The 14,141-nt window shown below is 40.9% G+C and overlaps 1 protein-coding gene across 6 annotated transcripts in view; it reads right to left on the bottom strand.

Moving 5' to 3' along the window:
- TENM2 (teneurin transmembrane protein 2) overlaps window positions 1-14,141 on the bottom strand; it is a 900,957-nt gene that overhangs the window by 624,720 nt on the left and 262,096 nt on the right. For 5 of the 6 annotated variants that reach the window (XM_017825633.1, XM_017825634.1, XM_017825631.1 and 2 more), the window contains one exon: window positions 10,813-10,859. The gene's annotated coding sequence lies outside the window, so the exon portion shown is untranslated. Of the gene's footprint in view, window positions 1-1,398; window positions 1,532-10,812; window positions 10,860-14,141 lie in introns of those variants that run through there. The other variant, XM_017825632.1, reaches the window with a different exon arrangement.

Here is a 14,141-nt window from a genome sequence, read left to right as displayed (position 1 = left end):
CTTTACTTCTTTAGGACACATGCATTTTGAATGTCTTCGATCTTACATAATCTTTTAACTATACAGCTAGAGCTTATAAGCAAAATCTCCTTCAAGTCTGTGCTCCTGCATTTCAATTCTGTTATAATGCCTGTTTTCTCTGCGTAATACAAGGTTTGGTAAATTTGAACAAGTACAAGCCAAATATTATACATAAATATATAAATATTTATGCACACAGATACAGACACACAAAGACAACATTTGCCATTATATTCTGAGCCTTTTAAAAGGACAGAACACTTAAGCATGGAAGATTAAAAAAAAAAAAGGCATAAAAAGCACATATTAAGACATCAGTACTGTTAAATCCCCTGAAATTGCTACAAATAAATGTTCAGACAAGCATCCTAACAAGAGTTGAAAAAGGACTCTGGTTCAGAGATAGAGAGTTAAGAGCTCAATTCGCATCCATTAAGGCACCTTATTTAAATTTCCGTTTGGGTGTACGCGAGAGACAAAACAGTATCTTGTCAAACTGCCACTCCACGTAAGGTCTACCAGGGACGCGCTCCGCTGTGAGCACACGCTGGTACATTGTCTCAGCACTGGATGTGATACATGCCAGCAATCTCTGCCTCCACAGCCTGGAATTTATTATTAAGACCAATTCCCAAACAGCTCAATCGCAGGGCTATACGTGAAACACCACAGCGCGTCTATGTTTATTATCTTTGCCAACAACAAAATATCACCGTCCCTTAGTGCTTCCTGCAAACCTGCAGCAATGATGCAGATTTTTTTTTTTTTTAATTCCCTTTCGGAATACAAATGCCTGCCTTCTCCTATTGCTGCCCGTTCCTAACCGAGACGCGCTGTGGACAATAGTTTCTGAATCAGCGATACCTTCCCGCACTGTTGGCAAACACTGAAAAAATAAATAACAACATCGTACTTCAATCCCGGAAGAAAAGGGGGAAAGAAAATAAATACATTAATTAAAAGAAGCAGCTTAAAGAGCAAAGGCAAAATTAAAACACCGTGAAAATATCAGAAATACCAGCGATGAAGGATGAGAATTAACAGGCAGAAAAGCAGCAGCAGCAGCACTTATTGCAGAGGCACAGAGAGAATCCTCCTTCCCTGGAACTCATGCAACTAATGACCTCTCCAAGTGCTGAATTCCAGCTCCGGCACACGGACCGCGCAGTGCCCGGGTGTGACACACACACAGACACACACACACACATCCCACATCCCAACTTGTCAACTCCGCTAACGCAATTACGGCACGGGGGGGACGCGGGAGGCAGGAGCGGCACAGACCGAGAGCGCTGCGGCTCCGGGCGCTGCTGCCGAGCGCGGAGCGGAGCGGAGAGCCCCGAGCATGTCGGCAAGTACCGAGCGAAGAGCATTTACCAGCAGCAGCGGCGGCGGCAGCAGCAGGTTGAGCAGCCCGAGCGCCTCTCGCCGTTCTCTGGGCGACAACTTCGCACCGGTGCGGATTCCTTCAGTGAGGAGGGGAGGGACACCCCCCTTCCCCGGCGCTCTGCTCTCCCTTCTCTTCCCTTCCCTTCCCGTCCCGTCCCTCCCGCAGGAGCGGAGCGGAGCGGCGGGAACAGCCGCAGCCTCGCGCCGCCCCCGGGGGAGCGCGGGAGCGGAGGGAGCGCGCGGGGAGGCGGGAGCGCGCGGGGGGAGCGCGCGGGGGGAGCGCGCCCCGCTCAGCCGCGCTCCGGGCGCGGCCCCGCCGCTCCCCCCGGAGGAAAAGGAGCCGGGAGCGCGCGCGCCGCCGCCGCCGCCGCCAACCCCCGGCGCGCGGGAGCGCGCGCGCGGGGCCGGGAGCGCGCTCGGAGGCAGCGGCGGAGCGGGGATGCGAACAGGGATGAGGAGAAGGGAGCGGGGATGGCACCGGCAGCGGCGATGGCACCGCCGCTTGCGTGTGTGTGTCCTCGCTGCCTTGACCGCCCCGGCCCCGGCCCGAGCGCTGCCGCAGCGCCGCGGGAGGCGGGGACGCGCCCGGTCCCCGCCGGGATGCCCGTCCCCGGACCAGCCCCCCGCCCGCCAGGCCCCGAGGGGGCAACGACGGGAAAAAAAGCTGTTAAAAATACCGCTTCCATCCTTGGGCCACGAGTTAGAACCGTTTCAGCAAACTGCTGTCAGTTCCGCAGAACCGAATTACTTTAGCTATAATCTCACGAGCTGGCCACGGGCGAGCCCCAGACATCACGTTCTATAGAACGTTACTTCCAAATTCCCTACAGAATACTTGTGTTTTCTCTGAAATAATTAAATGTCGACTATTACTGAACCTTTGATTTTTCCCTCCACATTGCTGCACATCTGCAAGACCACCAAAAACAGGAACACTGAAGTAGATCAGGAAACGAGGATGCCGAACTGCCAGTCACAAGCCAATGTCAACCTATAAAACTTTGTACGTATTCCTAGCAAGGCCAGAAGGAAAGTAGGAACTGGAGTTAACCAGGAATCACAGAAACAGCAGTGAAAAGAAGCCTTGGACACGGGTAATGCACAGCAGCAGGGCCAACAATGCCACTTAACAACTTCATGTCCATATTCCATCAAATAGAAAATCTCTGCAGGGAAAGGGAGTAAATTGGAGCGCACTGGATTAGCTGTAGCTGGGGAAAGTGTAGTGTAAATGTCTGATTAGAGAGAAACTACAGCAGAGTTAATTGTCCAACTGCAACTGTAGTTTTGTAACTGTCAACAAAGAGCAGGAGTTTTAAGGGGCAATCCGGGAAGCAGCAGGGAAGCATCTCTCAGCTTTTCAAGGTTAATTGAGAAAAGGGGAGAGCCGAGCATCCTGGTAGAGCTTGGTAAATTACAGGCAATGGGGCCGCTTGAGGACTGCATCTATTCACAGGAGTGAAGAAGATTCAGAGCCACAACTTCTTCCTGGCCTCATCTTTTACCATGGCATTTCGCAGATTTCAAGATGTGTCCTTGTCTCTAATGCTGTGGTCAAGATTTTAATGTACTATGCATAACGGTGTCTTGATTCTGCAGAGAGGCTTGTGAACAGACATACTGCAACAGTCATTTTACTGGAAATAATATCTCTGCTTGAAAATAAACTAGATGGCAAAAATGAATGCTAGAGATATATTAAAAAGACTTGCAGTTAAGTAATGAGTTGTCCCTATCAAGAAGAAAGACAGAATTACACGTTTTGATGAATGCAAGTTTCAGTGAAAAAGGTAATGGAATGTCTGTAATAGCAGCCCATAAAGCATGTGACTTGATGCTTATGATGATTAAACAGAAATTAGCAAAAACCAGAATTAATTTGGCTCGCACAATCTAAAGATATTTGTAAAACTTTATCTCATTGGAGTATTTCTAGCAGTGATCTACAGAACATTACAAAGCTACTTTAACAGACCAATGATTTGTGAGAGAACAAACAAATGACTGATTAAATGCCATGCAACAAGGATTTGTTGCTGGTCAATTATGATGGATACGGGTTAATGGCACAGACCAGTCCAGGCGCCTTGGTGAGGTGGCCTCATTTGTTCAACAGAGCTGTTGAAGTCAAGGTCAGGCACCCAGTGAAAAAGAACACGGGTGACATTTCAGGCTGGGGGACTGTTTTCTGGAAGGCAGTTTACAATAAACAGCATTAGTTTGTCCTGGTGAATAACTGAATACATGCTCCCACTGTTATGGGTTAGTGAAGATGACAGCTGGGAGTGGATGGGTGGCAGAGAGAGTATGAGAGCAAAAATAAACACAAGTTACACGTCTAGGCAGCATTACTAAGACCAATGTGGGAATACTGGCTTTGAGTCCACACTTGGGATTAATGTTAATTGTATAAAAACTGGAATAACTGAGAGACAATTAATGCAGGTTTTAGAAGGATAACTGTGTCTTCTCCCTAAAGTGAGAGTCCTAACAGAGGACAGAGAACCATGCTCTCTCTTCCTTTGTTCTCTATTTAAAATGCTCTTGGATTCCTTTAGATGTGGTGATACAGCTTCAACAGAAGACAGGTTTATTCCCTTCTCTTTAATCTGGTGATAAGGGTAGTCTCCTGGGAGTGGGAGTCATGAGACTGAATATGCATGAGGCTGCAGAGAATAAACCAAACACCTCATTTCTTGGGTCAGGTCTCTTTTAACTACCGGATTAGCAGGTAAATGGTGACCACAGGCTACACCTGCTCTCGCAGGTTTTAAGTACCTCAGCTCTGTTTAGTTCTTTAGAGGAAAGAATGTAAGTGCCTTCAAGAACAAGTACCAAGCAGTGAATCTCAAGCGAATATAAGTGTATTCCTTCAGATTTTAGTAAAATGCCTGAGGAATGGGACTGCAGCCGGATCCCTGCCCCTGTTGGCTCCCTCAGTTACTGCTCCATGCCTGAGATGCTGAACAGGCAGGGCTGTGATGCACAGCCCAGAGCCTGCATGATTTATCAGCTTCAGTCCCTCACATCTTTGGGGGCTCTCTCAGAATCACCTTGTCACTCACAGAACCTGCTGACACGAGAGCATCTTGTCCCCTTTCAGAAGGGCCACGGCTCTGTCTTCTCACACTTCTTTGAAAAATTGACCTTCAGTGTGATTTAAAAGGAGAGAAGAAAGGAGACAACAAGAAAGATTAGCAGTTTACTGGTGGTAACTGCTGGGTGCTTGTTCCCTTGCCTTTTAAGCAAGTTTGAACTTTCTGACCTGGAACTGCTGATTTTTCAATGTGTCCCTATATATCATTATTCCTCTATTCATATATAGTTGCTTCACCACACATTGCTACAGTTTGATCAAAACAGGCATAATTAAAGAGTTTCTGGAAGCTGATGCCATGTAAATGCCTTGTACAACAAAGGTGAGATTTTAGTACTGCAGCTTATTACTGATAGGAACATTTTACCTATGGAATGTGGTGTTGCTTGCACTCTAAATAGAAATGAAAATCTTTCTGAAAGTTACATTGCACCTCCAATGTAAGTTATGGGATTGCTGGAGTGGTTACTTGGGTGAAGTTCAGCTGAAGTTCACTGGCTGGCATCACGCAAGGGGTCCATCCCAGATGATAACCATAATTTTTTCCAACCCTCTCAGTTTCAAACTGTGAAATGCAATGATCCACTGTAACAACATAGGACTCTTCAGAATGAAGAGAGAGCTTATCTTCCTGAACAATGCCTCTCAAATGCTTTAACATGTTGTAAAGAGGATTTTTTTAATTAACTGGTACAATTCCCTGCATTTATCATATACAGTGGAATATCATTAGTTGCACCTGATTTAGATGTCCTATTTTTATTCTTAATCCTATGCCTGCAATTGCATAGTAAGAAATACATTCTCTGAACAGTAGTCTGAATTATAAAAAAATAGAAAAAAATACACATGGAAGTATCTGTCTTCCAAGGAAGTAACCAGTGGTGGTATGGGCGAAGGAGCCTTGTATCATACAGTGAGCTACCAACAGAGGAGGAATGGCATGATGCAGTATTTTAACATACTAGAATAACCATCTTTGGTAATTCAGAAAATGTGGTGTTTGTTTGATATTACAATAAGAGAGTTTGTGTCACCTCTTAAATATTACACCAGGAGCTGTGTGTAATTTGTCAGACAAAAAAAAAAAAAAAGAAAGGTGTTCAAATTGTATTAGTATTTCCAGGTAGTTTCCAGTCTCTTTAGCCTTTTTCTTTTTTTTTTTTTTTCCTTCTCTTCTAGAACCAGCCCATCCACCTTGTAAGAATTATAGCCTGTCTTTGAGATGGCTCAAATGGAAGCACTGAGCAGATAGAAAGCCACTTGCTATATGCTTGAACAGCTCTGAACAATTCAGTGTCATCAACAAGTTTGCAGTTCTGGAAGAAGAAGAGGAGGAAAAAAAAAAGAGATGGAAAGTCCTTGTAGGTAATATCTGCTCAGTGGAAAATAAAGAAAAAGTGAAGGCTTTTACAGGCACTGAACACTGTTGTACTTTAGAGGAATTGCTGCCTGCAAATGAGAATGTTCAGTATGCACAGCCATCCCTAATGGAACCCCATCCCCACCCAGAACTCCTCAGAATTCCACCTGTGTGCCATGGTGTGTGCCTGCAGTGTGTTTTGCACGCAGCAGGCTCTGGACTTACATACCTAACCCCCTTTTTCCTCTAGTGCCTTTGCTGGCCACAAATATTTCAAAGGAATTCTGAGGAACATGGCTCCCAACCCGTTGCTGAAGTGGACTAGTGCCATCTGTAAGCAAATGATGAGCCTGTGCTCATCTGGCTGATCAAGAGGAGAATTCACTGGGCACTGAGAAGAATTCTTGTGTTTAAATTGTCCAGCTCTCAGGAAACAACACCTAATGGGTATTAAAATTAGGTGTCACTGTTGAAGAGTTGGTGGGATGCACTGTTTCCACAGTAGTTACTGTGCTAAGAGTGTTTGTGTGATGATCCTAAACCACTAACACAAGAGTTAAACTAAATACACGAATATCAGGGCAGTTCTTACTCTGTGAATCAAGACCCAGGTCTTTTACCTTCTTCTGGCCCACCCAGTTACTGGAGTCATACTGGTTTCTAATACACTTTTTAGATTCCAGTTTCCCCATACTGAAACCTGTATTGTCACTACTGTTGTAACATAAATGGCAGATACAGTTGTTAACTAGTCCCTAGCTTGCTTTTGCAAACTCCTGACTGATACTGAGAGTAGTTGCAAACTATTGCAATGTTAGTTCTCTCAGCCATTTAAACGACTCTGACACCGCAGAGGATGAACAATTTCACTTGTCCTCCTGCTGTAATTACTGAGAGTTTGTAACAATTGCATTAAAGAAAAACTATTTGCTTTATGTAGTTGTCTGTATATGGAAATGCCGTTGCATTTTTGGAGTGGGAGAAAATACTGCAAGGTGATTATGATAAAAACCACGGAGGTCAGGGAGTGTTCTGGATAGTAACAATGAGTTCACTGACAAAGCGAACAAAGGATAAAATCAACATTTATTTCCGATGCCAGAAGTGGTTTTTCTCAGCTCTGCATGAAGTGGTATTGGTGTGAATGAGTTACACCACAGATACACAAGAGTGAACAGGCTGGGTTTGGGTAAATGGCACCACACAGAGACAGTTCTAGTACCTAGGCTGGGTGAAAGGTGATTTGAACTGTTTTAGCTGACATAAGTGGTAGAATAATGTATCTGGAAAAATTGAGAAAGATAAAAGGAAACTAGCAAGGTATAAATGATACAGTAGCTATTTTGCGTAATACTGAAATCACTTCAGTTAGTCCAAGATTTGAAGTCTGACTCAATAGCATTGTCAAGTTTGCAGTCTGATTCAGCAATAAGGGTGTAAAATGGTACAGACAAATCACCTGCTGCAAGGTGCATGTCAAAATGCAAAGAATGATTGGGGGAACAATGATGAGAACAAAAAAAAAGTAAAAATAGAAGTGTCCAATATATAAAACAGGGCACGCAGTTCATGACATTTTACCTTCTAAGTGATACAATTCTACCCCATAGGAAATGCCAATGCAAACTTCACCAACAGTGTTTGTTCCTTTTAAATAAGACCATTCTGGAGACTGGGGGAGCAGTTAGAGGAAGGGGAAAGCTGAATTCGTTACCTAAAAATACTTTTATGGATCAGTGAATCCTTTCAACTTCCATAGGCTCACTTGCAAACGTAAAATATAATAGAACAATATTTTTCGTTTTCTTAGTATAGAATAATTATCAAGAGAACGAGAAATATTAAATAATAATAAAATATGACCAAACTCTCAAGACTGGGATAACTTTTTTCCCAACAGGTAGCATAATTTCTTTGTTATTGCACAGCATATTTAATAAAATAATGAAATACTAGAGATGGGTCTTAAATAAGCTATTACTTACTTTTATTTTTGCTTCAGCCTTAATTTACTCCCATCTTTCATGACTCATTTTTATGTTCTGTGCCTCCTTATACCCTCTTTTCTTTTAATGCAAAGTATTTCCTTGAAAAGAAGTTCCCTGCAAGCAAGCACACAAAAGTACTCACTTGCTTAATTTATCTTCTGACAAAACCCAACAACTCCATTCAGGATCAGGGCCCTATTTTTACTACTGACTAAAGAGAATGACACGGTCCTTTCTCTGTGAAGGTCATGGTTTAAGTGCCTGATTTCCTGAATACTGTATGAAAGAAGGATGATGAACTTAGCTGTTATCAGCTACTTTGTGTGAAGAAAGGTGCGAGATAAAGAGGAACTTTTCATGCCTGATCTCCTTTCATTATCTGTTGTGTTAAACTGCAGTGAGCAGTCCCTGAGAAGCCCAATATTTAATGCATTGGCTATAACAGCACCGGGCAATAGATTCATAAACTGATATGGTACACACAGTTTACTTGCTGTAAATATGTATAATGCAAAGAAACACGTCCATTTATCACTTCTACCAGTAAGAACTCCTGCAGTGCAAAAAGAAATTCAGGCATCCATGGGAGAATGGGAAGTTTGAGCAGGAATTATGTTTTCAGGGGTGTATAACCTACAATGTCTGTTTTAAGGTTACAACATTGATGTGTAATAGCAATCACTAATGAAATGCCTCGATGCCTAAACACATTTTTTCAAACTGTAGATAAATAGGAAAGAATAAAACAAAACATAGTAACTGTAAGGTTTGCTATGTCTAGAAGTTGTATAAAGTTGAAATTTAAAGTGCTGAAAAAGGGAAGAGAATGCAAGCAACCCAAGGAACAACGTGAGTGTTTACTCAACTAGATTAGTTTAATGGATGTTTGCTTTTGTGTTGTTTTCTTACTTTTATCTGTATAAAATCTAAAAAAAATCTGCCAGTGACATACAATTTCCTTTTAGTTTTACTGTCACTTCATTGTCATTTTTCTGTATTTTCAAACAACTGTTTAGTTTGCCATGCTCATTAAAACATCATTTCTTTGCACCTAAAGGAACTTGTAAATGCTGGTTAACACACTATGACACCAAGGCTTATTAAGCAAGTTATTTTATCTTCCCCATTCTCTTCCAAAGACATGTAGGTATACTTCAGTTATTTAAAATAATTGTCTGGGTGCTCTCACATTATTCAGTGTAAAATATGAGAATGGCAGAACTTTCACACCAATACACATTTGCAGAAATGACATTTGTGAAACTGTATTTATATGTTCTCTGCATTCTCCTGCCCTATTAGTGTTAGCAAGGTGTGAGGGATCCTTTGTACTATTCATGTCATAAGCTATTCCCAGGCTAATTTCTGATCTCAGGAAAGAAAGGGTGTAAGCTGAGACTGTCAGATCCTCAGTGAGAGCACATACATGGGATAAAAAGGTACCTCAAAAAGAGAACTGAAAATTCTCTCACTGTCTCCTCAGGAATGTGAAACTTAGCTTACTCGTACCAAGATTAATTTTTTTTTTTTAATTATCACTATTGAAATAGTAAACTGAAATAGAAACTCTGAAATATAATATATTAAATTTTAAAACATGTACGAAATTAAATATATAAAATCAAAAGCTTTTTTTTTTTTTACATTGCTAATAAGATTCTGGAACTGGAATTCACTCATCATTGAGTTCACTGTACACCATTTATCATAAGAATGCTGCAGCCTCTCAGGCCTGATGACCTGCTTCACTTACAGAAAGTGTAAAAACTGACTTATCCAGCGTTCCAAATAAACATGTCTGTAAATATAATTAAGAATATATGCCTGCTATGCAAGGAGACATAGTTTGTACTAAATCACTAATGTGTTCATATTCAAACTTCACCAATGGGCCATAAAAAACTTGGTGTCTGTCCCTGACAGCGATTGCTACTCGTGACATAATTAAAGCTTGTCCCTCGCAATTAATCACCTTGACTGCCAACAAACAGGATATTTATCTTCATTAGCTTCCTCCATGGGAGGCTTTCCTTCATGCCAGGGAGCCACCACCATGTTTGGGTGTCGGAGGGGCCCAGGGATGGAGGTGAGCTCTGCCCCTCCATCCAGCCCCTGGGGGACAGAGGCAGCCCCTTGGAAGGGCTGGGATGGCACTGGCAGAGCGTCACAACTGGGAGAAAAGCATCCCCCAGGAATGGGTGGAGTGAACCAGAGCACACCCATTTGGCCAAGGTACCCTGTGTATGGAGAGTAACTCCAGCCACAGCAAACCCAAGTCTGTTTAAGACTATGATTTTGTACTTTCGGCTTCCTCGTGTGTTTTAATTAAAGCCAAACAGAATTATGGACAGTACAAATTATTTTTCTCAAGTGAGAAACAAAAGAGAGGATGCCAAGCTAATTTATTTGCTTTTGTTTGCATCTCTTTTTCCATGATTATTTTAACAAATGAGTTTACTAGCAGGAATGTTTGGTAAAATAATGAAGCAAATATTGTTAAATATTGTGATTATTCATAGCAGAACCTATAAGTTATGTTTCTTCAATTGGAAAAGAGAAATGTGTTCTACGACCTACGTACCCATTCAAAAAAAGCTTGAATATTCAGAAAGCTCTGCTTATGAATGAATTACAGACAAAAAAATTATGCATAGATATTATTCAGCAAACAGTTTGAACATATACATCAGAAAAACTAGTTTGTTTGGAAAACTTGCAAACACATAATGGAGCAAAGAAATTATTCATTATGAATTATTTGCACAGCATCTGTCTTACTTTCTCATGTTAATTGCCTCTGCTAAACCACATTTTCACCCCCTCAGTATGTAAATTTAAATGATTTTGCATATTTTCTGAATACCCAGTAAATGCATGTTTCATTACCTTACTGCTTACATTTTTTGTCACTCTAATTGCACTGGAGTTTATATAATTTTAAAAATTTGACCTACCAGCTTCCTGTAGGTTGCAACCTCTTCCTTTGGATTCTGAATATTGCCTAAAAAAAAAAAAAAAAAAAGAAATTAAACTCATGGATATTAACCTCGTAAGGTAAGTGTTAATTCCCACTGTATTTATAAAAGCTAGGGTTTGGTTTTAATCACAATACCTTTACTGTAATTATTATAAATCTAGGACGTGACCCACAATCGATTTGATTTAACAGAGAGAATTTTACTGACTTTTGAGAGCCTACAGCAGCAGGGTGATGTATCACTGTATCCTTTCGTGCTTCCTAAGAGGTACCACTCTTGTGTATAATTATTCTTTCTACAAATACAAGCTTATACATCAGGCAGTTTGATTTCCTCTAAAAATATATCTTTTTTTCACTGAATTTGTGAATTTTTGGTTCTTTGACCACTGATCCACGTCAGCTCTTTAAGAAACTCCACAAGAAGAAAATATGCACGTTGTCTCCTGCTTTTTCTTTGCAATGAGTTCATGCCACCAATAGAAATATATGTCTTGTCAAAAGCTGTGCTGGTCTTGGAAACTAAATGCAAGTTTAACCCTTCAGAAATGTTAACAAAAACAACCCCTCCAGCCAAATCTGTCCCACCGGGTCACTGAGAAAGCCTCGGGATGGGCTCACCATTATCAGCACACACACTCTGTTAGAGATCTGCAGAAAGAACTCCTGTTACAGCTCTTTGAGAAGTACAAAAATACACTTTTATAATGGCATAAACCCTTCTGTTTAGGATTCCATCTTCACTGTACCACAAAATACACAACCCCTGAAATTATTTGCTTTTTTCTACTTTATACTGAGGTTAAAAAGCACTGGGTTAACTTGGGTAGCACAAATGGGTAAAAACATACTTATTCATTTACTTGTGCTGTGGGCAGAAGCCTGGCTGAATGTTTACAGCAAGTGTTTTGTAATAGCCATTAGTACATTGCCAAGGCACAGGAGGCAGATGTTATTGCCTGCACAACTCTACTAAAAACTCAAGTTTTCTAGCATCCTAATGGATTACAACAGGGGAAAAGAAATCAGGATATAGTGTTATGATACAGTACTTTTTGCATTAATATGAAACTTAATTGACTCATCCTCTACAGGTACTTGTGGGTCATAACAGGATTTCTGTCATGAGGAGTTCCCCAGCACATCACAGGGACCCCAGTACTATTTTTGCTGCTGATCCATCCACCCTTCTGTTCCCTAATGCACCTGGCCTGGCTCTCAGATGACTTCTGAAATGAACAGCACCAAAAAATTTTGGGCCTAATCTTCAGCAACTCATTTTTTTGTAATATACCTTTAGGCTACTAAACACATCTATAGGTTTCTCCTCTCTACAGGGTGTGTTGTCCTGTGTGCTTTAGCAGTTCAGTGAGCTGAGCTGATTCAAATGAGCCTTGAAATGTTAAATACAACTTGTAATATCAAAGGTTCTCATATCAAATAATTTTCTTCCTGTGGATCCTAGGGAGATTAAGAACTCGTGCAGCGACTGAAATGTCCACTACTTACATCAAATATCTCAGCACTGGCTGTACCAGTACCTGTTCATTGAAGAAATGGCTGGAAAATACAATTGCAGCACTTCTGACTTTATTTGTAAATCAGGCATAAGGAGCATAGCATTAGGTCCATGTGGCAATGAGTGAATGCTGAATGTTGAGTAATTGTGTCCCAGTGTGACAGAAGCCTTCATGTACAACCTTGGGATGATGTTTTCATTGCAGCTGGTGTAGAAATTAATTTTTGGGCGAGACAGTAAACTAAATGCAGTACGGCTGCACTTTGAATTTTCCTTCAGTCTGCTTATCTCAAAGCCCAGAGAAAGAAGTTATCCCTTCTTTATTGTTTTTCTAGTTTTGCTTTCATATCTTGCAGCAAGTGGCTGTTTATGACTTGCTTGCCTTCCTTTAATTCTGAGCTGAATTAAGATGAAGCATGGTTGGAACAGTCCAAAATACCAGCACCCAGAACACTCCTGTGTGTTCAGAATTGAAGAATAGGAACTGTCAAGACATTGGCTGCTGCTTTCCCACCCTTTGCTTTGCAAATGCAGAAGAGATACTCAGAGAAGAGTTCTCTTTATCCTTGATATCTTGGATCTGGTCTGTTTATCAGAACAGCCCTGGTGCACTTGTTGGTGTACAAGGACAACCCTCCCTGTGCTCAGAGTCTGAGCTGGATCTCCTGTCCTAATTCTGGCACATTCCTACTGACACACATTTCTGTACTATAATTAACTCTAATTATCATATCTTAAAGCAAGAATATGTCTTCTATCTATACACTTCTTGATAGTCTTATAAAAAATAAATAGTTTGAAAGGTAATTAGTAAGTAATTCAGCGTGAAAATAGGGAGTTTGTATTTTCCAGGACTAGCATTCTAATTGTGAATTCAGTCACACAGAGGATCAAATGGTTCTGGAAAATTCTGAGAATAATAAATGGGCAGACCTCAATATTGCCAACAATTAAAAGAGTTATATTAGCATATAGAAAATAGCCCCACATTTCCTTCAGGATTCTGGTTTCAGGAGAAAATGTGGAGTCTTGATACCACTGTGGAACAACTGTTAACTGCATAATGACAATCACAGGATACAGAAAGAAGTAGGGAGTACTCTAATGGAAAGCATATTGTCATTTTCCTTGCATTAAAAGTCAAAGGCAATTAAAACATAATTTAATTAGAGAATATCTTATCAGTTGTAAAAAGTAAAATTGATTGATATGCATTGTAGGGATAACTTGGCTGCTGCTATTTGTAAAGTGATGCTGAGGCTGACAAATTAGTCTCTTGGTTTTCTTATTTGATAATTTCATGTATTTTTATATTTTCTTTCACCAGTGAAAGCATTTAATTAGCTAATGTTTAATTGCTCATTGTTTGGAAATGGAAAATGTTATAACTGCATTGTGATTTGAAGAGTTGTTGGCATTGAAATTAAGCATCATGCATGACTGTATCCTGCTCCCTCATCACTAAAAATATTTATCTGATAATAGGATCTTTCCTATGATTCTTTTTTGTCTGCATTACTGTCCAATAAGATGGTTTAGTCTCCAGATTAAACATCACATGTAGCTGGAAACAGGTCAGTGTAGCTCAGAGCAGCTACAAATCAGTGAGCAATCTCCTCACTTGGAAGAATCTGTATCACTTAACCTAGGGCTGACTTTGGCCCTGCAAGGGATAACCAGTCAGGAGTGATGGACACTGACAAAACAGCAAACCTATTTCTGATTTGAAAAAGCCACATCAAAAAAAGAGGATAACCAATATTTTTTTTTTTTTTAAATCCCTCCTA

Source organism: Lepidothrix coronata, unplaced genomic scaffold (assembly GCF_001604755.1).
Source record: "Lepidothrix coronata isolate B3197 unplaced genomic scaffold, Lepidothrix_coronata-1.0 Scaffold121, whole genome shotgun sequence".
NCBI lineage: Eukaryota > Metazoa > Chordata > Aves > Passeriformes > Pipridae > Lepidothrix > Lepidothrix coronata.
This window is presented reverse-complemented; position numbering and strand designations above follow the sequence as displayed.